General features: G+C 42.5%; 1 long non-coding RNA gene across 2 annotated transcripts in view; it reads left to right on the top strand.

Moving 5' to 3' along the window:
• Positions 1-21,760, top strand: part of LOC117355730 — a 138,448-nt gene that overhangs the window by 7,753 nt on the left and 108,935 nt on the right. For both annotated transcript variants that reach the window (XR_004538444.1, XR_004538443.1), the window contains exon 2: positions 4,265-4,552. This is a non-coding gene — a long non-coding RNA (uncharacterized LOC117355730). The remainder of the gene's footprint in view (positions 1-4,264; positions 4,553-21,760) is intronic.

The following is a 21,760-nucleotide window of genomic DNA, read 5'->3' as shown; positions in this document are numbered from 1 at the left end:
CCACTCACCAGTCCCCTACCATACTTTCTCACCTAATGTTAACACTCACTTCCTGTCAGTGATGCCCCCGGAACAATTGTTGCCTCCCAGCACTGCATAGCTTTTAGTACAATTTTAACTGCGGGATGCCTGATATTCTGTGCTATAAGAACAGTGCATGAGTTTGGGCTTTGTGAAGGTTGACTCACTTGCAATATTAGATGGCAACAGCTGATCCAGGAGATAGGGAAAAGGAAGCTGGCAGGGACATATAGTAATCAGTTTAAGGACATTGACCCTGTGTGTCAGTACTAGAAAGCTGCATAGGAACTGGGATTGAAGGAATCCTGTGGAGTCTGCATGATTCCTTTAAGGAGGGAAAGAAGTCATGGGATTCCATGGAGATGGAAGCAATTGTCACAGGATTCCCATGGAAGTATAGAAGAATAACTCTCATGATGTCAGGATGAGGCTTAGAATGCACTGACAGAGGCAATTGGAGCACCAGAATGAAGAAGCTTGGAATATCCAGAGAGGCAGCCAGAACACCAAACGGAGTCTTGGAGCAGTCATTGATTAAACAGTGAATACTACCCAAAAACTGTAGGAGGCTGTTGGGGTTAAGAGGAAACAGAGGGCTGCGAGAGAGTAAGTGATAGTGTTGATACTTGTGATGGAGGAGATTAATTGTGGGGATAGGTAGGAATGGAATGGATCGTAGTGGGTACAGGTGGGTATGGGTTAGTTTCCAGTAGTGTGAGGATGGGTAAAGTTTATGTCCCTGTGCAACTCTCTAGTCAATACTCAGGAGCACCACAATATTTGAGGGATGAATATCTCAAAAAGTAAGAAGCCAAAGATCAAGCTGCCTTTTGGGGGGGGAAGAGAAAAGGGCAGCACTGCTATCTTGACAGATTCTATTTTAATTCACATTTTTTTTTGTTGCTTTGCCTTCGAGGTACTGAATCAGTGAAGCCAACCAAATATTATCAATGAGAAGAAACAAAGTTGAGTCTGCTGGACACATCAGCTGAGCAATTTTTTCCCCCCTTTGAATTTCATTGATTGCTACTGGCCAACTCAACCTGGATCAAAGTTTTGGAATAAAGGCTGTGCAAACATGTTTGCTCAGTAGTTCAAAACTTCAAGACTTGGTAAATTCTATGCTTTGGCTCATAGGTAAGAGCTATCCCTAGACCAGGTGAAGTGATGTCTTGGAAGGTCCCTTCCTGATGTGGGGAGCTGGAATAACCCTTGAGGGGGGTGCATCCCTGGTAGGAGCTGGCCCCTTGCCAGGCTGGAAAGCAGGAGGTAGAATCCAAAAAGATTGAAAAGCAAGGGTTAAGGAGTGAGATGGGCATAGTTCATCTGGATCGTCTGAACCTCTTGAACCACCGCTGATTGCTAATGTCTTTGCTGTTGTGCTCAGGTGTTGAAATTTCTGTCACTTTTGAAGACGAAGAATGAGGTCAAGTGGTAGAGAGCTGGTGGGGCTTTTCAAAACACAGGACATAGAGCCACAATCCCTATGCACATGCCCTCCAAGGGCAATCCTGATGATGGATGTGGAGGTGCAGTTCCTATCTCAAAATACTGGAATGAAACCCACAAAAGATGGGCAAGGACAACTGCTAAGAGTGGGAGGAAAGGATGGGGGGAGTGTGTCACCCTACTCTTTTGAGTCAGTCGGTAAGCATTCAATACATGGAAGCAGGGTATGGCTTTGGCCAGCCCCTGCCCTGCTCACTCGGATAGAGCAAGGGCCCCTGAGATAATGAAACTCCACAGCTAGGTCCTTCATCATCCCCTCCCCCAATCTCATCTAACTTCAGCCCCCCTCACCTTGCTGACTCGAGGCCACACCTGTAGAGAGTCAGGGGAGGAGGAGGATGCGGCTCTAGGAGTCTCGCGCGGGAGGCTGAGCATCGCGCGTGCCCAGCGCGCTCTTCCAATTGCCCTGGGATCCGCGAGCGCCACAACTGCGTCTGTCGCTCGGTCAGCCTAGAAGGAAGGGGGGGGGGGGGCAGCTGCCGCGTGCCAGCGCCCCTTCCCCCCTCCGGCCGCGCGCGGCGATTGGCGGTAGAAGATGAAAGTTGCAGCGCTGGGAGGGTGAGGTATAGGCGGGTCTGTGTTCCTTTGGGTGGAGGGAGGGGTGCGAGAAAGAGAAACCTGCTGTCGTCGCAGCTCGCTGGCTCTTTGTCTCCTCGCTCGGAGAACTTGAACAAAAGGCAAAACTCTGCTCAACTCCGCAGCTCCATCCCTCATCCTTTCTCGACGTTCCGGGGGCATCTCCGAGCAATTGCCGGCGTCCAACTCGTCGGAAAGTCATTCCATAGGATGTCTAATACAGTTTTTTGGAGAAGGTGAGGCTCCCCTCCCCCCCACACACTTTTTTTTTTTTTGGTCTCGTTTTCTTTTTGTTGTCTGTATTCGTTTTTAAACCTGGAAGGTGATCAGGTGGATCGCGAGCTGGGATGGAAAGTCATTGTATAATACAATTCAGAGAGTATTTTCCCATTGTTCTTTTTATAAGTACATTAATTTTTTTTTTTAAGGAAGGTGTACTATTTTTTCGGAACTTAATTTAAAAAAAATTAAGGAAAATAAGGGTACAGAATCTTGTAGTTGATAAACATTTTTTTTTGTTCCCTGCTCTCATTAACTGATTTGAACTTTTTTTTTTGGAAGCCTCAGAAATAACAGTAGCAAAGTGGGAGGAAGAGAAACAAAAGACAAGAGAGTGTCCTGGCTCCATTGATGAGGAGTCAGACTTGCAGGAGTCTCCTTGGCTTTCTGTCTTCTTGAAGTCAGAGGGGATGGTTGATGGGCAAAATCCTGGCTCTTTTAGCTAAGGGGAGGTATTCCACTTTGATCATTCTGTTGATTCTCGGGGGTTGCAGCCCTTTTAGAGAAGGCAGCAGCCTCCAGACGGGTGTTTGCTTACTTCCATTGTTCCGGAATTCAAACTACAGTCCTCTCAGCCTTAAATTTGGAAGCTTAAAGTGCGTTTATGGACTTATATCTTTCTCAAGTCCAAATATTTAAGGTGCAGTTTTAAATTATGCGGGTTTTGTTGGGTTTTTTTTTTTAAATTTTTTTTTTTTTTTTTGCCCTTCTTGGACAAATGTCTCTGATTGCTATGTGTGAAAATAAAACCGTAAATGAGCATTAGGTAGGCACATTGGATGTTCTTTCAGTGTCGTCCTTTGTGATGTGTAGCACGTAGGCAAAGCATGTTAAGAAGTCTCTGTCAAAAATTTTTATTGTTTTGCTTATACCGAAATTCTGTTTTGTATCTGTTCTTTGTGTGCGGATTTTGCTTCAGATTTCAGAACATTTGCAACGCCTTGCTCGTTGTTATCTGTTTCACCCAAAACTAAACAAACTCTCTATCCTGTTGAAAACTTTTCTTTGGTAGGAATATTAACTATTAACAAGTGAAGTTTGGTTTTGAACTTTTTTTTTTTCTTTTCAGATTGGAGTGGATGATTATGTGACTATCCTTTAAAAAATATTTGGAAAGACCAGTAGATTCAACATCCTTTTCAGACCTTTTTCTTGTGTGTGTGTGTGTGTGTGTGTGTCTGCTTTCTTCTGCTCCTCTGGGCTTCTGACTCAACCAGAACCTGTTCCAGTTGGGCTACAATCCCAACTGCAGCAACCTGAGCTCTTTGCCCCTGCTCCCCCTCCTTGCACTCACACATTTTAGCCTTCTTTCCTTTTACCCAAGTTCTCTGTCATAGAGACGATCCTTGGCTCCCTCCAGTAGCTGGAATGTGTGCAACCTGAGCATGGCTAGTCGGCGTTACTTTTGCACAATTATTGTTGCTGTTGCTTCCTGGGTGGTGTGGTGAACACTGCCTGCATAGCTTCCCAAGAACAAGAGCAGAGTTGAAAAATTGATCCTGCCGTCAGGCCAGGTAAAAACCTGAAATTGAATTCTTTGATAATATGTAAACAATGGCAGTGGTAAACATAGTTGTTTATACACCAGCTTCAACCAAAATTAAATTGCGATGCTTTATAAGAAAGAATGAGAAGAAGCAACACAAACGTTTATATACAAATAACATAAAAATACATGTAAGATAATAAAATGCTTTAAAACATACTTGATTGGTTGGTTAGGGCTCATCTCGTAATAAACAACTAGGTGAAATGATGTATAATAATAATAGTAGCAATTGAAATTGTATATTTATATCTTCAACTAGTGCCTTATATAGTTTCTAGTGGACATGCTGCTTGTGCTTTTCATGCTAACTTACTCATTTTATTTCTACAGGTTCAGTGTCATTGTCGGAGAAACATTAGAGCCGCAAAAGCACTTGGCAGAACGGGATGTACTATCTTGTCTTTGCTGGATAACCTTTACATACCTTCATTAGAATGGTGGAATACAAGTGGATATTTCAATAGCTGTTCACAAATGGATTAAATGCGCCTTGCCTCGTCACTTGGATGTACAAATGGTATTGCAAGAACACTGGAGTATATGAGGACAATTTGGAGGAATGCAAGAATGGTTGGAATATATCACTTTCTGCTAACACAGTTGTTCAGTTAGATGCAGGTATGTTTCTCTTTAATTAGGAACTGTGCATCGTCAGGATTTCATGTACTCTTACTTGCAGAAAATAAAACTGCAGAAAATAAAATTTTTCTTCAGTAGATAAACCGCCTCGAACTACTACGGCTTTGGCGGTATATAAGAAATAAATTATTATTATTATTTGTAGATTTATAATTTTATTGTTGTTTTTCTTCTCTGTGTTGTAGCATTAAGATCTGTTGGGATTTTTAGTTATTTCATTCTAGCTTGGTCATAAACAGGGATACTACTGCTGAACATAGCTACACATTCTAATCTAGCCACCTAAAGTTTTTAATGCAATAAATACTTACCAGTCATTAAAACTAAATACTGGAGGAAAGAGAAAGATAACAGGGTTATGATTATGGAGGCTCACTGCTAAAAGAGGTAAATACATTTCTTTATAAGAACTTTCAACCTTATAAAATGAACTTAAGATAATTTTTCAGTTGTGGTTTAAAAAAGAGGATAGTGGTGAAATCTACGGGCTCCTTTTACGAAGGCGCGGTAGCGGTTTAACGTGCATAATACCACATGCTAAACCGCTCGCCATGCTAGCCGCAACCGCCTCCTCTTGAGCAGGCGGTAGTTTTTAGGTCCGCGCAGGGGGTTAGCGCGTGATGAATAGTCGTGCGCGTTAAAGCCGCTACCGCGGTTTCGTAAAAGGAGCCCTATGTGTGTTTTACTATTTATTTCTTTTATTGACAAAATGGGTGTTAATGCTTTTGGTGTTTGACATGTTTGGTCTGAAAATGATCTTCTGCATTTAGGGTGCATACTGTTGTCTTAAATGATGACAAGAAGAAAGCTAATCACTTTATATATACTAGGATTGCTTTAAAAACTTTTATGTGACTAGCTCCTGGATATATCTTGACTTGGATGATGAATTATCATCTTTTTCTGTTCACTGAAAAGTTTAGTCTTAAGGCAGCTTTCAGTTTCTGAACATAGTCTGCTTGAAAAGCTTTTTAAAATAAATCTTGAAAGAAATAGTTCCACTTTAGGGAGCCCTATAGAACAAAAGAATACTGTTGGACTTTGTTTTCATGCTTATACTGTACATAATACGAGATATATATGCTATTCTGTTCTGTAGGAAATATGCCCAGTTTTTATTTACAGAATGAAGTCCGTAGTTCATGAGTTATCTTTAAAAGACATTGGAGAAATGACTTGATGTTCTATAGATAAACTATGTTTTACAGGATTAAGTCAAACAAACAGTGGAGTGGTACAGTACTCACTAGCAATTCTCTTCAGTTTTTCAGGATATCTCTAATAAATACACATAAGAGAGATTTTCGTGAATATTACCACCATTATGGGCACATGTTTCTGATTCATATTCATTAACAATATCTTGAAAACTCAACCCTAACGGACTGGAGGTGAATGCTAATAGCTCATGCTCATCCTTCTGGAACGTTTAAACCGCTTTGTTAAAAACAGTCTAGAACAGTTCCTTAAAAACTGTGTTATACAAGGAGGTGCTCAAACGTTCTCAGCCCAACCAAGAAGAGAATGATAGGGATATGGTTCAATTAATGATCTGAAACAATGTCAAAAAACATACCCCACTCTTTTACTAAGGTGCGCTAATCGGTTAGAAACATAGAAACAGATGGCAGATAAGGGCCACGGCCCATCTAGTCTGCCCACCCCAATGACCCTCCCGCACCTTAGTAAAAGAGGGTCATAGAATTTCATATCTGCAAATTAGCACTTAATGAAATAAGATAACACTCTTTGCAGCTACAGTGGCAAAATAACACTCAGAATTTAGGAAGTTGGTTGGTTGCCCTGGGAACTTTTCAGCACCCCCTCGTAAGAAGACAATATATGGAATTCTCAACTATTATAATAAGTTCTTGTCTTCTCAATCTTTATACAACCATTGATTTGTGGCTTCTTCCAGTCATGATGAGGTCCAAGGTAGCATAAGAAGAAGGTATAATGAATGTTGTAAGCTTTTTATTATTTGATATTATAAACTGACCCTTCTTGAACAGTCGAGTCTTTTAGGTTCGTTGATTAATAAATTAATAACTATGAATTTGTAGTGCACATTGGAAGATGTGAAATTGTATTTAAGTATACTGCTTAATTGCCACAGATCTTGGAAGATTGTGCCGGATATTTTTTTTCCTACAATTTTTAACTCTGCCCTTGAGTTTTCACAATAAAAATAAAGAACATATATAATAAATTGTACAATAATATGCCAAAATGCTTCTGATTTTAGTGAAATAAAAATTTTAGAACTGCTTCATGCAGATATTTGAAAATCTGTTGTCACAAAGTGGATTTAACTGCATTGTGGGTTTGAGATAAATAGGATTTTAAATCAGTATGGCCATTTTTAATTTTTTTGACCTTGGGGAGCATAAACAGTACTGAATTGATAGTAACATAACATAGCATAAATATTTATTTATATACCACAAAAGCCTTTCGGTTTGAGGTGATTTACAGGAAATATGGCTGAGGAGAATCAGTGAGCTACAGCAATGGAGAGAGGACTGAAAATTGTATAGGTTGCACAGAGGGAGGTTAAGCAGGGTTTTATAAGGAGGGAGATAACTAAATAGGTAGGAATGTTCATAGTCTTAGAACAATAACATGGAATAGAGTGTCAGTGGGTTGGGAGTCTTATCATGAAAAATTTAAGGTGGGTCATCCTGTTTGAGGAAGATGAGCGTTTTTAGGAGCTTTCTGAAGTGCATGTAAGAGGTTGATGTTCTGACCAGTTGACTCCATTCGAGATCTTTGGAGGCTGCTTGGTAGGGTAGAAGTCTGTTGATGAATCTCTTATGGGTGCATCCTTTAATTGAGGGGAAAATGAAGAATGATTGAGGTCAAGTACATCATCTGGGTCTGGCGAATGTGAACTGATTGGTGAGGTAGTTGGTTAGTAGACTGTTCAGAGCTTTGTAGAAGAGATATCTGAATTTGAAAAGTACTTGGCTCTCAATTTTCAGCCAATGAAGTTTTGTTTGGTAGAAAGGTGTGATGTTTGGTAGAAATGTGTGATGTGGCTGAATTTTTTCAGGTTGAATATGAGCCTCACTGTGGTGTTTTGGGTGATGCTTAGTTTCCGGAAGTGTTTGCATAGTCCTGCTAGGTAGATGATGTTGCAGTAATCTAGAATGCTTAGGACTAGTATTTGGATTAGAAGTTTGAAAGGCACCTGGTCAAAGTATTATCTGATGGGATCTGAGTTTTCAAAGTATATTGAATCCATGCGTGTGACATGGTTGACTTGAGCAAACATGGACAGTTGTTTATCTAGATGTATGCCCAGGATTCTGATTGTGGAGGAGATGGGGAAGTTGGTTCCCCTTAGGGTTATGAAGTTTATTGAAGAATTGGTGGCTGTGGTTAAGAAGAATTTTGTTTTCTCGGTGTTCAGTTTTAATTTGAAGTGGGTCATCCAATTTTCTATTGTAGGCAGGATGGTGTCTATTCTGTGTTTTTCTGGGGTCGTCGGGAATGTGACAGGGAGGACGATTGTAATATTGTCAGCGTAGCTGTAATGGGAGATGTTTAGACTACTGAGTTCTCCTAGGGAAGCAAGGTTGAAGAGCAAGGGCGACAATCTTGACTTGGTAGCTGTGAAATTTCAGGAAGCCCTTGAACCAGTTCAGTACATTTCCTGATAGTCTGTAGTCATCTAGGCAGGATAGCAGCAGGTCATAATCCACAACGTCGAAAGCGCTGCTGAGGTCCAGTTGGAGGACGAGCACATTTAGACCCTTGCTTATTAGATTATATAGATCAGTGATAAGTGATGCAATTACCGTCTCAGTACTTAATGACTGTCTGAAGCCTGTTTGGGAGTCATGGAGTAGTTGAAAGTGTTCCAGGTGATTAATCAATTGAATTTGTATTACTCCCTCCTTCAAAGTTTTATGAAAAGTAGGATTAGTGCGATGGGTCTGTAGTTGTGAGGTTGAGAAGTGGCACTTTTTATGTCTTTTATGATGGGTCTGAATGATGTGTCCTCTTTTACCTGGAAATTTTCCTTTGTTTAATGTGTTTGTTAACCAGAAGTAGAGATCTGCTAGGAATTTATTTGAGGCTTTAGACCAGTGTCCAGCAAACTTTTCCGGCCGGCGGCACATTAAATGTAGTGTCCTGGCTGGAAAGCACCCGGAAGTCGATGCGATGACATCATTGTGTTAACGTCTGCACATGCGTGGAGGCCCATCTTGCCACAATTCTGCTGTTACAGGGATCCGGGAGGTGCAGGAAGAAGAGGACAGATGCCAGCCAGGAGGAGAGTCATCCACCCCAGCTGATTTCCTATAGGACGTGCCACGAGAGGCACATCCTGTAGGCAGGCAACCGGCCTGGATGACTCTCTTCCTTGCCAGTGTGTTGCAGCACACCAGAAATCTCAGAAGGCACACTGGTGTGCCGCGGCACACAGTTTGTGATAAACCGCTTTAGCCATTAGAGCAGGTGGGCAGGAGTCATTAGGAGAGTATGTTTGAGCATATTTTTAAAATATGAAGTGAAATTGGGTTGGTGAAGGAGCTCCAGACTAGAGAATAACACAGTGACTATTACCTTCGGTTAGTCATGGGTAGCTGCGGGTAACCCGCCGAAACGGTGAGGGGAGAAAAAGTGCTCACTGCGGGTACAGGGACAAGGCCATCCACCGCCCCATGGAGCGGTGAATGGCCTTGTCCCCGCAGTTAAGGGACGGAACGCACGTGGTCACCAATCGCGCATGGCCCCCTCCATCCTTCCTACCTACCCGAATCTATCTACCTATCTCCCTCCTTCCCCCTTACCTTCGCGGCATGTTTTGAGTAACTTCTTCACAAAGCTGTCAGAGCCTGCAAGCAGTTGCGTCAGAAGAGAAGCTTCCGCCCACATACGCACGCTACTGTTTGCAGGCTCCGATGGCATTGAAGAAGTTATTCAAAATGTGCCGTGAAAGTAAAGGGGAGGGAGGGAGATAGATAGATAGATTCGGGTAGGTAGGTAGGAAGGAGGGAGGGGGCCACGTGAGGGGTGCCGAAGGGCAGTGAGGTAGTGAGAGGGAAGGGTGGTGGAGGAAAGGAATAGACGCTGAAAGGAAATGGGGAAGACAGAGGGGGAGAAGATGCTGAAAGTAAATGGGGCAGACAAAGTGGGGAGAAGACGCTGAAATGACATGGGGAAGACAGAGTGAGGAGAAGACGCTGAAAGGAAATGGGGAAGACAGAGTGGGGAGAAGATGCTGAATGGACATGGGGAAGACAGAGTGGGGAGAAGACGCTGAAAGGAAATGGGGAAGACAGAGTGGGGAGAAGACGCTGGAAGGGAAGAAGACAGAGATGCCAGACTATGGGGGAGCGGAGGGAAGAAGTTAAGCCTAATTTGTCTAGGCAGGTGCCGAGGGATTGAATGTAGAGACTGAAGTGTGTTGGGGATAAAGGTGACCCTTGGGGTACGCTGCAGGGGTTGGACCATGGTTCTGGTTTTTCTTTGTGTGCACCTTTCCTGTGATTCCTATTGTTTCTAGTATTTGTAGTAGAATGTCATGGTCTACCAGGTCAAATGCTGCAATGAGATCTAGTTGTAAAACCAGCATTTTTTTGCCTGTGCTGAGGTGTTGTCTAGCTGTGTCCAGGAGGGAACCTAGTAGTGTCTCTGTGCTGTAGTTGGTTCTGAAACCAGACTGTGTAGGATGGAGTAAGTTGTGGTTTTCTAGGTAGTTGGTGAGGTGTTTGGCTACAAGGCCTTCCATTAGCTTGACATATAATGTCTGTAGTTAGATGGTAGATCTGTTGCTACTTTTGGGTCTTTTATGTTCGGGGTGATGATGATTTCGCTGAGGTCTTGTGGGAAAAGGCCATCTGTGAGCAGGGATTGTATTCATTGTATGAGGAGAGTGAAGAATTTTAGGCTGGAGGCTTTTAACAGGTATGGAGGGCAATGGTTGAGGTCACAGGCTACATGGCTGTATTTTTTGTAGAGTCTGTTTAGGTTGGACCATTGTATTGTGGTGAAGTCAGACCAGGTTCTGTCTGCTGCAGCTGATTTTTTTCTGTGGGAGGGCATTGTGATTGGGGTTCCTGCGAAGGTTGTCCTTGCTGTTGTAATTTTGCTTCTAAAGTATTCAGCTAGAAGGGTGGCTGAAGGGGGTGGAGTGTCGTTATTGGCCAGGTAGGGTTTAGTGTCTGTGAGTTCTTTTAGTAATTGAAATAGTTTTTTGTGTCTTGAACTTCTGTGCCAATTTGATTGGTGTAGTGTATCCTTCTCTTTTCTTTTAGCTTTTGCTTGTATTGTTAGTTTAGTTTTCTCCATGATGTTTTTTGTGTGTTCTTGATTACTGTTTCTCCATTTTCTTTCTAGTCATCTGCATTGTCTTTTGAGTAGGAGTAGTTCGTTGTCGAACCATTTGTCTGATCGTCTGCTGATTCTAGTTTTTGTTTGTACTGGGGCTAGCACATCTAGGATAGCTGTACTTAGTGTGCACCATTGTGAGATGAAATTTTGGGGGTTACTTTCTTGGATTGTTGCATTTGTTTTATTCCATAATATGGAGGAGTCGATGTATTTACGAGATTCATAGGTTAAGCTTTGGGATTTTGGTTTGATTTGGGCTTTGGCCCAGTTGATATTGAAGGTGTATGTGTAATGGCCTGACCAGAGGGATTGGGACCAATTTCCGTTATTGGTGTGAATCTCTGGTAGAATGGGCTGTTGGGTCATGAAGGATGCAATGTCGAATTGGTGGCTTTTCTCATGTGTGGTTTGTGGATCTAAGATCTTGTAGGTTAAGGCTTCAAAGTAAGATAGTAGGTTTTCTACTTGTTTAGAGGATTGGTCTTCGAGATGGAGATTTAGATCTCCTAGGATTAGGTTGTATACTGCCATTAGTGAGTTTCGGTCCCAGTACAGATCCCTGCTGCACTCCACTGTTTACGCTCCTCCATTGAGAAAAAAATGACCATTTAACCCTATCCTCTGTTTTCTATCTGATAACCAATTCCTAATCCACAACTGAACTTTGCCACCTATCCCATAACTCTTAAATTTTCTCAGGAGCCTCTCATGAGGAACTTTATCAAAAGCTTTCTGAAAATCCAGATACACTACATCAACCAGCTCACCTTTAGCCACATGTTTATTCACACCTTGAAAGAAGTCAAGCAAATTGATGAGGCTGAACCCATCTCCCTCGGTTGACTCTGTCTCATTAATTCATGTTTGTCTAGGTATTCCACAATTTTATTTTTTATAATTGTTTCTACCATTTTGCCCGGCACTAAAGTCAAAGTGAAATGGTGAGCATGGAGTGGGGGAAGGGAGGGAAGAGAGGGTTCCCATGGAAGGGAAGGTTAGGGAGATGATGGTGCCCATGAATGGCAGAGAAAGGAAGAGAAGAGATTACAGAAGAGACAGAAACTAGACAGATTTGAAAAGGAGGAAGAAAAATGGAAGAAAAGTTGATCATGAAAGATGGAAGGGCAGGAAGTAGAGAGGAGAAAAAAAGAAAGAGCATAGGGAAGCAGAACTAGAGGTTTGGAATGAGATGATTAGAAAGATAAAATCACCAGATAACAAAGGCAAGATAAATGATTTTATTTTTAGTTTAGGAAGGGGGGTGGGGGTAATGGGATTTGCTATACCACCTTTCTATGGGACAATCGAGTTGAAATGTGTCAGTTTTGAGAATTTACATTTGATATTTATATATTGCTCTTTACAGGAAGAAATGTGTGTGTGTGTGGGGGTGGGGGTGGGGGTGCTTTATGTGATTAATCACAATTAATCATACAATTAGAAATTGTAATAGATGTAGAGCCCTAGGTTCTAACTATTTTCAGTTGAGCTTTAACTGCCCTTTTAGGATTTTGTGCTCCTGAGTCTCAGTTGCATTTGGGAGGTCCTATTTGGCTTGTTCTCCTGAAACAACATCTCTGCTGTGTTCCCGTTGATAGGGGCATCCTCCTAGGCTTCTTCTCCTGTTCCAGTTTAATTCCTGGGGTTCAGCTGAGTAAGGGGGTGCCTTCTTTGCCATAAGTTCCTGTTAAAAATAATAAAATAAAAAGACAACTGTTCTATGGAGCTGAGGTATATCTTGGAGATCTCTGAGATCCCTAACATTTGTTCCCGCCCCCCTCCCTACTGGACCATCAGACTACCAACATTTCCTGTCAAAGACTGTCTGCATTTGCTGAGTCTGTTCTGATTTACAGTATTTGAGTTATTTCAGTGCTCTGGTGTTTAAACCTCTGTTCCCCATTAAGCTCTCACTGGTGGTATCTGGCTTGACTTTTTCTCAGAGCATGGATTAGTGGCAGAAACCTTCTTCTGGTTTTTATAAACAGTGAAATGTTCCATGGGACTATCTATAAGCAGTGAATATTTCTCTGACTCTCTTATGTAGAGGATTAACTACTCCTGTTTGTATGACAAATTTTCCTCAGTGTTTCAGGCTGCTACAATTTTCCCGCCAAAATTCTTTCCATTTTTGTCAGCTGAAGCTTGTTTTTTCAAGTGCCTCCTAGCTATTTGGTTCACAGTAAGCACATCCAGACATTTATTTGCTCTCCTGAAGTTAAAAAAATAACTGATTTTACTTAATACTAGGACATGTGCTCCTGTTTTTTGGTTCATTGCTATGTGATGCAATTTGATCTAATTTTGTAATTTCTGGTGCAGTCGTCTTAATGGTTAAGAACATAAGAATAGTCATACTAGGTCAGGCCAATGGTCCATCTAGCCAAGTATCCTTTTTCTACAGTAGCCAGTCCGGGTCACAAGTACCTGGCAGAAACCCAAATAGTAGCAACATTCCATGTTCAGTGGCTTTCCTCCAGGAACTTGTCCAAATCATTTTTAAAACCAAATATGCTAACCGTTGTTACTACATCCTCCAGCAATGAGTTCCAGAGTTTTACCGGTTGCATGTGACACTGCATGCGGGGACTGCTTTTGGTGCTTTGGTCATTGCAGAGGAGGCGTTTGCTTCCCACCCAGATTGAGGATTGCTTTGCTACATCCCACTAGTCTCTGGATTCATCTGCTGCTGTTGCTAACGAAGGAAAAATTATGTTCTTACCTGTTAATTTTCTTTCCTTTAGACGCAGCAGATGAATACAGAGCCCCACCCTTTCTGGATATTGGCTGTAGGTTTATCTTTTGCAAGTTTCAGAAATTTTGTTTTAGTTGGTAGTTCTATTCTGTATCATTACCTTTAAACTTGGTTATGGGAAAGAAGGTTTTTCCATGCTAAGCATATTGATGGTTCCTGCTGCTTGGGCAAGGAGCAATACTGAAGATACAGGAGGCATGCCAGCCAATAGAACCACCTGTTAATCAGTTCTCTATCTCCACCTGCTGGTAGATGTGTGCTATCCCACTAGTCTCTGGATTCATTTGCTACATCTAAAGCAGGGGTATGGAACTCAGGTCCTCGAGAGCCGTATTCCAGTCGGGTTTTCAGGATTTCCCCAATGACTATGCATTGAAAGCAGTGCATGCAAATAGATCTCATGCATATTCATTGGGGAAATCCTGAAAACCCGACTGGAATACGGCTCTCGAGGACTGGAGTTCCCTACCCCTGGTCTAAAGGAAAGAAAATTAAGAGATAAGAACATAATTTTTCCATATTCACAACAGGGCCCCGACATAGGAAAACACAATTACAAGCAACCACAAACTTAAATAAATGTAGACAAAAATCAAACTTAAATCTCAAGAAGCCATATGCAGTTCAACACCAGAGAAAGAGAAACAGTACTCTACACTTTGGAATATAAAAAGAAAGAAGTGCAAATTTTCAGTAAAACTGCATTTTCTGTTCTTGAAATTTTTTAAAAAATATTTTTTCTACCTTTGTTATCTGGCCATTTTATTCATATTTATCCCAGTTTCTGCTTCTGTCTTTTTCTTAATTTTCTTTCCAGGGTCTGCAGACTATCTGCCTCTTCTCTCATTCCCATCTTCACTTCCTCTCCTACATCCATCTCTGACTTTAACCCTTTCCTTTCAGTTTTCCTCCATTTATTTTTCTGCATCTCTATCTGCTTCTCTAGGTTGGTTTTTCTCTAGGTTTTTTTTTTTGTTGTTGTTGCTTACTCTTCCCTCTCTCCCCTCCTTCTCTGCAGGTCTGGATTCTGCATCTCAAAATCAGGAAGTAACTTTGGAGAGGGGGGTCGGGATCGAGACTGCCAGAGCCTATAGCAATTTGGCAAGAGGGAAAGCCCTTGTGGCATCTGGCTTCATTGTTGCCAGCTGATTTAGCAGGATGGGACAGAACCGAAGGCAGGGCTGCTTTAGGCCGGTCAGCAGACGCAGTGCTTCCCTCTGCTGCAACCTCAGTGAAGTTACTGATGGCATGATAGAGGGAAGCCCTGGTGTGGCAGGCCATAATCAGCCTGTTCATAGCACTGCTTCTTCAAGACCGGCCACAGTGGGATGGTTGGTGGGATGCTGCTGAGGGAGGATGGGAGGGAGTGATGGAAAACTACTGCTAGTGCTGCCCAATTCAGGAAAAAAAAATTTGATTTGATTCGATTCAGCCTATTGAATCGATTTTTCAATTCAATTTTCCTGCCCAATTGCCCAATTTTTCAAACATCCTGGTGGGTTTATTTTATAGCCTCTTCACCCCCTTTGCCCTCTCCTACCAACACTGGCACTGTGGTATAAACAAAATAAACAATCAAAAAAGACTTTTCCTCTCTCTATTAAATCTTAGTTCACGTTCGCGGTTTAACACCACACTGGCAGGATACACATTTCAATCTGACATATTGTAATCACAAAATAAAATTATTTTTTCTACCTTTTGTTGTCTGGCCATTATTCAAATCATTTTGGTCCCAAGCTTTGGTTGTCTTCTGATAACTCGCTTGCCAGGGTCTCCTGCCCATTTGTCGTTTTCTTCTTTCTCGGTGCTAACCATCCATTTTCCATCTCTGCCTTCCCTTATGTTTCCCTTCCCTCTGGAGGTCTGGCATCTTTCCTTTTTTTAGTCTCTATCCCCAGATCCACCTTTTCTCAACTACCCTTTCATCCAGTATCTCTCCTTCCTTCCCCACCACCAAAGGGTTCACCATCTCTCCCTTTCTCTTCCCAACTACCCTCCTATCCAGTATCTCTATCCCCCCTCTACACCATCCCTTGTATCCAACTTCTCTCCCTTTCTGTTCCTTCCCTCCCTAAATCCCATTGTCCACCATCTCTCTCGCCTCTGTTTTTAGACCCATTATTTCTTCCCCCCAGTCCGGCATATGCACTTCTTTTTGAACCCCCTCCCTCCCTCCATGTACTTCCTCACCAGGGCCCCCCCCCAAAAGGCCTGTACCCCCTGAAGGCCTACACCCCCTCTGAAGGTCTGCACCCTACCCTTGAAGGCCTGCCTGTCCCCCCAAAGGCCTGCACCACCACCCCTGAAGGCCTGTTCCCCCCTTGAAGGCCTGCACCCCCCCTGAAGCTCTGCACCCCCGAAAGGCCTGCACTCCCCTCCGAAGGCCTGCATGTCCCCCCCCCCCGGCCTCCCGCTCTTCTATTTACCTAATTCCAGCAGTGGAGCAGCCTGCAGAGAGGACCATCAGTGCTAGCGATCTTTGCAGGCTGCCATCGGCCTCCAGAGCTGTCTTCCCTCTGCTGTGGTCCCGCCCCTCCTCTGACATCAGAGGCAGGATCGCGGCAGAGGAAACAACAGCTCCAGAAGCCAATGGCAGCCTGCAAAGATTACATAATTTCTTACATTTAATTTCTAAAATGATTATGTTACTACAAATATAAAGTGCAATTATGTGCAAAAACAGAAACAAAACTGAGCTACGGCAGTGACCAATTCATATAGTTCATCAGTTGATCTTTTGTTTAATTCATCCAAATGTATGATTCATAAATTCAATCCAAGGAAAATTATATATCAATTGGCACTTATCTCTGTCTTTTCACCAATTGAAATCCTCTTCTATACTGCCACGGGCAGATAGATTAACTCAATGCGTGATTCATAGTGTCCAAAATCCACGAGATAAAACAATATTATATTCACTTCATAGAGCGAACTCTGTCTTCTCTGATTAGTCGCCATTAGCCTCCAACTCCAGCTGAGTTTCAGTCTGTTCGTCATCAGGGAGGTTTAGATCGTAAATACTCATTCATCTGATACGTTTCTTCGGTTGAGAGTCCCAGCTAGGAAAATCGAGTGTCATTATGGAAGATCCATGTTAGCCTCACTGCTGTTAATTATTCCTTAGGAAGGGTTCTTTACTATGCAATTGAGGCAGCATCCATGCTAGGAAGAAGAAGCTATGGGACATGTGGGAGCTGGCAAGTTGTTAGCACATTCGCCTGCTATGGCCCTGTTTGTGATGGGTGATTGCAAATGTCTTCATTGGGTGCCCCGTGGTCCTCATAGATGCAGCAGGATCAACTTGTGGATACAGCAGGCTTGTACAGCTACTTCTAAGGTGGGAAAGGCAGACCATCAGAAATGGGACAGATGTAGTGTTGCTTCAGAGTCCTTCAGGGCTGTAGACTGCAGGACTTTCCCCTTGCAGTGGTGAGGGCGCACACCTGCGGTGTTAATCTGAGGCCCCATGTGTTACTCTGACTTAGACCCACTGTTTGTGAACCATGGCATCATGGTTCACATAAACGGTTAGGTCTAAGCTGGCACAGGAGGAGGAAGCGACCCGCTATGCAGTGGGTTCAGTTCCTTCTCTTCTTGTCATGAGAGCTTAGCACTAGGGGGAAAGAGAGTGAGCAGAACTGCTGCTGCCTGTGCTGAATTTTGAATTGGGGAGTATTTTCTGGCTAGGTATTTTACTGCAGTGCTCTGTACCTGTGAACCAGAAATTACATTGTTCTTTACGGTTGTGTTATTCAGATTATACTTAGTGGCTGCAGAGTTAGTTAAATGCTGTTCCCAGTGTGGGAGCCACTGAACAGCATCAGGGCAATGCAACATGTGTGTTAGATCCTCTGCATGTGCTATTTAGGTCCTCTTTTACAAAGGCACGCTAAGCGTTATAGCATGGATTTAGTGTGCGCTAAATCAACGCATGCGCTAACCGCTAATGCGTCCATAGGATAACATGCATGCATTAGCGTTTAGCGCATGTTTAGCATGCGCTAAAAAGCTTAGCACATCTTTGTAAAAGAGGGGTTTAGTGTTTCCATATTCGTGTATAGCTTTCATTTAGAGAGCTGGCGTCCCTCAGTTTTTTTGACAAAGGGTAGTTACTTAAAAAACAACAACCCCAAAACAAAACCAAGCAAACCACCACCATGAAAGTTTCCCTCACTTCATTTGTGGAAATTTCTTTTGTTATCAGAACAGGCATTTCTTCTTTCAGCATCTTTAGAAACATGTTTAATGTGGAGTCCAGTTTAGTGATATTGGCTCCATGTTTCTGTGAGAAGTTTCACATCTCGAGTTTTTTCTGAGGCTAGTTCTGCTGGTCTCCATGGTAACTGTGGAAAAGCAGGAACTTGTGCTGCCATGGTTTCTTGAGATTTTCTCCAGGTGCAATGGAGAGTGCTTTGAGAAGGTCACAGGTTCAAGACTGGTTTTTGCACAATATTACTGCAGAAGCTGTGGTACTCAGCTCTGTTTCAAATGGGGTATATTGTACTTACATAAGAGTCACATAATGGAACAGAGTGAAGATCCATCAAGCCTAGTATCCTGTTTTTAACAGTGTGACAACCCAGGTCACAAGTATCTTGTAGATCCCTAGAGTACCTGTCTCACATTGCTTGCCTGGACAAACAGTTTGTTGCATGTCCGGGATAGCTAGCACTACAGTGCTAAAGGTTAGATGTGCTCTCTGGTATTGAACATTGACACTGGCCAAAATTATTGCCTACCAGCTTCAGCCACGCATTTATGCATCCCCACCAGCTATATGCTGTAAATTAAACTAAACTAAACCTTAAGCTTATATACTGCATCTTCTCTATAAATATAGAGCTCAACACGGTTAGCACAAATTAAAAGGGAAGTTCAGTGGGAGTTGGTGGTAGGGGAAGCAGAAATTTACAATTTTGAAAATAGCCAAGTTTTCAGGTGTCTTCAGAATAGTTGGAAAGAGCGTAGGTTGCGCAGCTGAGCAGGGAAATTATTCCAAAGCTCTGTAGTTTTGAAGTGAAGAGATTTCCCTAATTTTCCAATGTAGGTAACACCTTATAGTGAGGGGAAAGATAATTTGAGCTTTTGGATAGATCTGGTGATGTCAGATCTTGTAGCATTCCAAGATAGAGGAATTCAAGGGGGAAGAATGCCATGCAGGATCTTGAAAGTTAGGCAGACACAGTAGCAAGAGCAGCGAAACATGGTCAAATTTGCTCTTTGCAAAGATCAGCCTAGCTGCAGTATTCTGGATCTGCTGAAGTCTTTGAAGACTTTTCTTGGTCAGACTTAAATAGACTGAGTTGCAGTAGTCCAGCCTCAAAAGAATGATTGATTGAACAAGGACAGTAAAATGTTGTTGGTGGAAACAGGATCTCACTTTCCTCAACATATGGAGGCTAAAAAAACATTTTTTTACTAGAGTTAAGATGATCAGTAAATGGAAGCGCTGAGTCTATAATGATGCCCAAAACTTTGCTTGAGAATTCAATCTGCAGTGAGGGTCCAGAAGGCAGTGGAATGAACGGAGGTAGCTGATCTAACTTTGGGCTAAGCCCAAAGTAATTTTGTTTTGGACTCATTTAGCTTCATTTGTACAGTAAGGACCCAAGATTGAAGTTTTGTTATGCATTCTATAATATTTTTGGTGAGGTTAGTAAGATTCGAATCTATCTCGAGAAGGATGAAGATGTCATCTGCATATGTATATAGTGTTTCAAAGGGGGAGAGATGGAAAAACCTCAAGGTGGACATATACTGTAGATATTGAAAAGAATAGGGGACAGAGGTGGTCCCTGTGGGACTCCGCTTAACAGCTTCCAGGGTGATGACCTGGTGTCATTCATATTAACAGTGTATGAGCGAGATAGTAAGAATTTCGAGAACCATTCTAAGACAGTAGAATCAATACCTGTCTCAGAAAGTTGGTAGATCAGAATGTCGTGGTGAAAGACATCAAAGTCCGCAGATAGGTCAAATTGTAATAGAATAGCAAACTTATTTATAAGAGTGTAGTTGCTGAACCTTTGAGATTAGTGAGACCAATGGAGATTTTGCACCTTATAATTGTAGTGACAGCTAGTGCTATTACAGAGCTGCTTCAGTATAATAGCTAAATCAACTGACTGAGAGCAAGCACAGGCATCCAGAGGTGGTTGTTTAACTCCTATTGCAGTTTGCAAGTAATAATGCTACATAGTACAGATCAGCCATATTCTGCGACACCATCTCTGGCTCACTGCCAGTTCTTGACAATCTCAGCTAGAAGATTGCTCTGGAATTCACATCTAGCAAAATTATCTTTTAGAGCGGTGGTCTCAAACTCATGGCCAAAGGGCCACATTCGGCCCGCCAGGTACTATTTTGAGGCCCTCGGTATGTTTATCATAATCACAAAAGTAAAATAGAACAGTTTCTTGGTCATATGTCTATTTAGCAATAAATTACAATATTATTATTAAGACTTAACTAAAAGGAAAGATTTATAAATTATAAAGAGTTTTTCCTCATGCAAAATTGTCATTTCTTTAATAAGACATTATTTTTTTCTGAGATCCTCCAAGTACCTACAAGTTCAGAATGTGGCCCTGCAAAGGGTTTGAGTTTGAGACCACTGTTTTAGAGGTATACTTCTGTTTGGAGAAGATCTAGAGAGGTTGATTAAAGACTTAGGGGTCTCAGGTTGCAGAGGACAAGCCTAAAGATTCTTTTAAATCCTCTGTCATGCCTTAGATTTTGAGAGGCCAAAATCTACAGACCAGGCAAATCTAACTTTCAGCATTCCCACTTTTAACAAGCCTTCATCTTTGAAGATTCTCTCAGACAACATGATAGCGGTTTCCTATATCACCAAGCAGAGGGGGAGCCAAGAGTGTTCATCTAGCCAGAGAAGCAGAGATTCTTTCCTGCTGGGCTGAGGTCCACATTCTTCTAATTTCAGCAGCTCCTATTTCAGGAGCTCTGAATACTGAAGCGGATTTTCTCAGCAAACTTTCTCTGGATCTGGGGAGGCGGCAATTATTGACAGAAGCATTCCATCATTATAAAAATTTGTTAGAAGCAGGAGTTCTACTTCTTTCCATTAAGTCATGTTGGGGAATTCCAGGAATAGATCTAAAGGCATCAGAAGGAATGTTCAAGTCCACAGAGTCTTCAGCCACTGGAAGGACTCCAATACCGAGGGTCTCTAGATATTCTTTTAAAACAGTGGCAAACATACCATCTATATGTTTTTCCTCTGTGGCCAATGCTAAGCAGAAATTTTCTTTGCATTGTTCATCTCCAGGGAAGTTTAAGGCCCTCTTTTACTAATGTGCATGAAGCGTTTTAGCGCGCGTTTAGCACAGCACTAAATCAACACGTGCGCTAACCAGTAACGCATCCATAGGATAACATGCATGCGTTAGCATTTAGCGCATGTTTAGTGTGCGCTAATATTCAGCAAGCGCAAAAAAGCATAGCGCACTTTAGTAGAAGGGGGGGGGGTAAGTTTCAAGTTTATTTAAAAATTAGATAAAATCACTTTTTCAGAATTTCAAAGTGATGTACAATAAAATAGGGGAGACAAACAATTTATTAGAGAAACACTGACTTACCATATATACTCGAATATAAGTCGAGACCCCAATTTTTCCCCCCAAAAAGGAGGAAAAATGGTTGACTGGAATATGTCGGACGGCTTAATATTCAAGTGTCCTGCCCTGACAGGTTCTGCACTCAGCCCCCTTTCCTCCCTGCCCTGCACTCAGTCCCATTCCCTACCAGGCTGTGAACCAAGCCCCCCCTCCCTGCCAGGCTCTGAACACTGTCCCACCTTCCTTCCCTGTACCCTCTTCCCCCTAAAAAGAGCCATCATCAGTGATGTCACAATGGCTTGATTGTCCTGTACTCCCCTCTGCCCTCTAACCCAGCCAGCAGATTCCGGCAACCATTCCCCTTAACTTAAACCACCTAGTGGTAGGCCAGGGTAGGAGGGATCCCTCCCGTCTCCTGCCCCAGCCTACACTAATAATTACCACCCTCCCTCCTCCTCCCTCGCATATCTCTTCCCTGGTGGTCCAGCGTGTATGCGCTGAAATCCTCCT

The sequence above is a fragment of the Geotrypetes seraphini genome, chromosome 2, assembly GCF_902459505.1.
Source record: "Geotrypetes seraphini chromosome 2, aGeoSer1.1, whole genome shotgun sequence".
NCBI lineage: Eukaryota > Metazoa > Chordata > Amphibia > Gymnophiona > Dermophiidae > Geotrypetes > Geotrypetes seraphini.
This window is presented reverse-complemented; position numbering and strand designations above follow the sequence as displayed.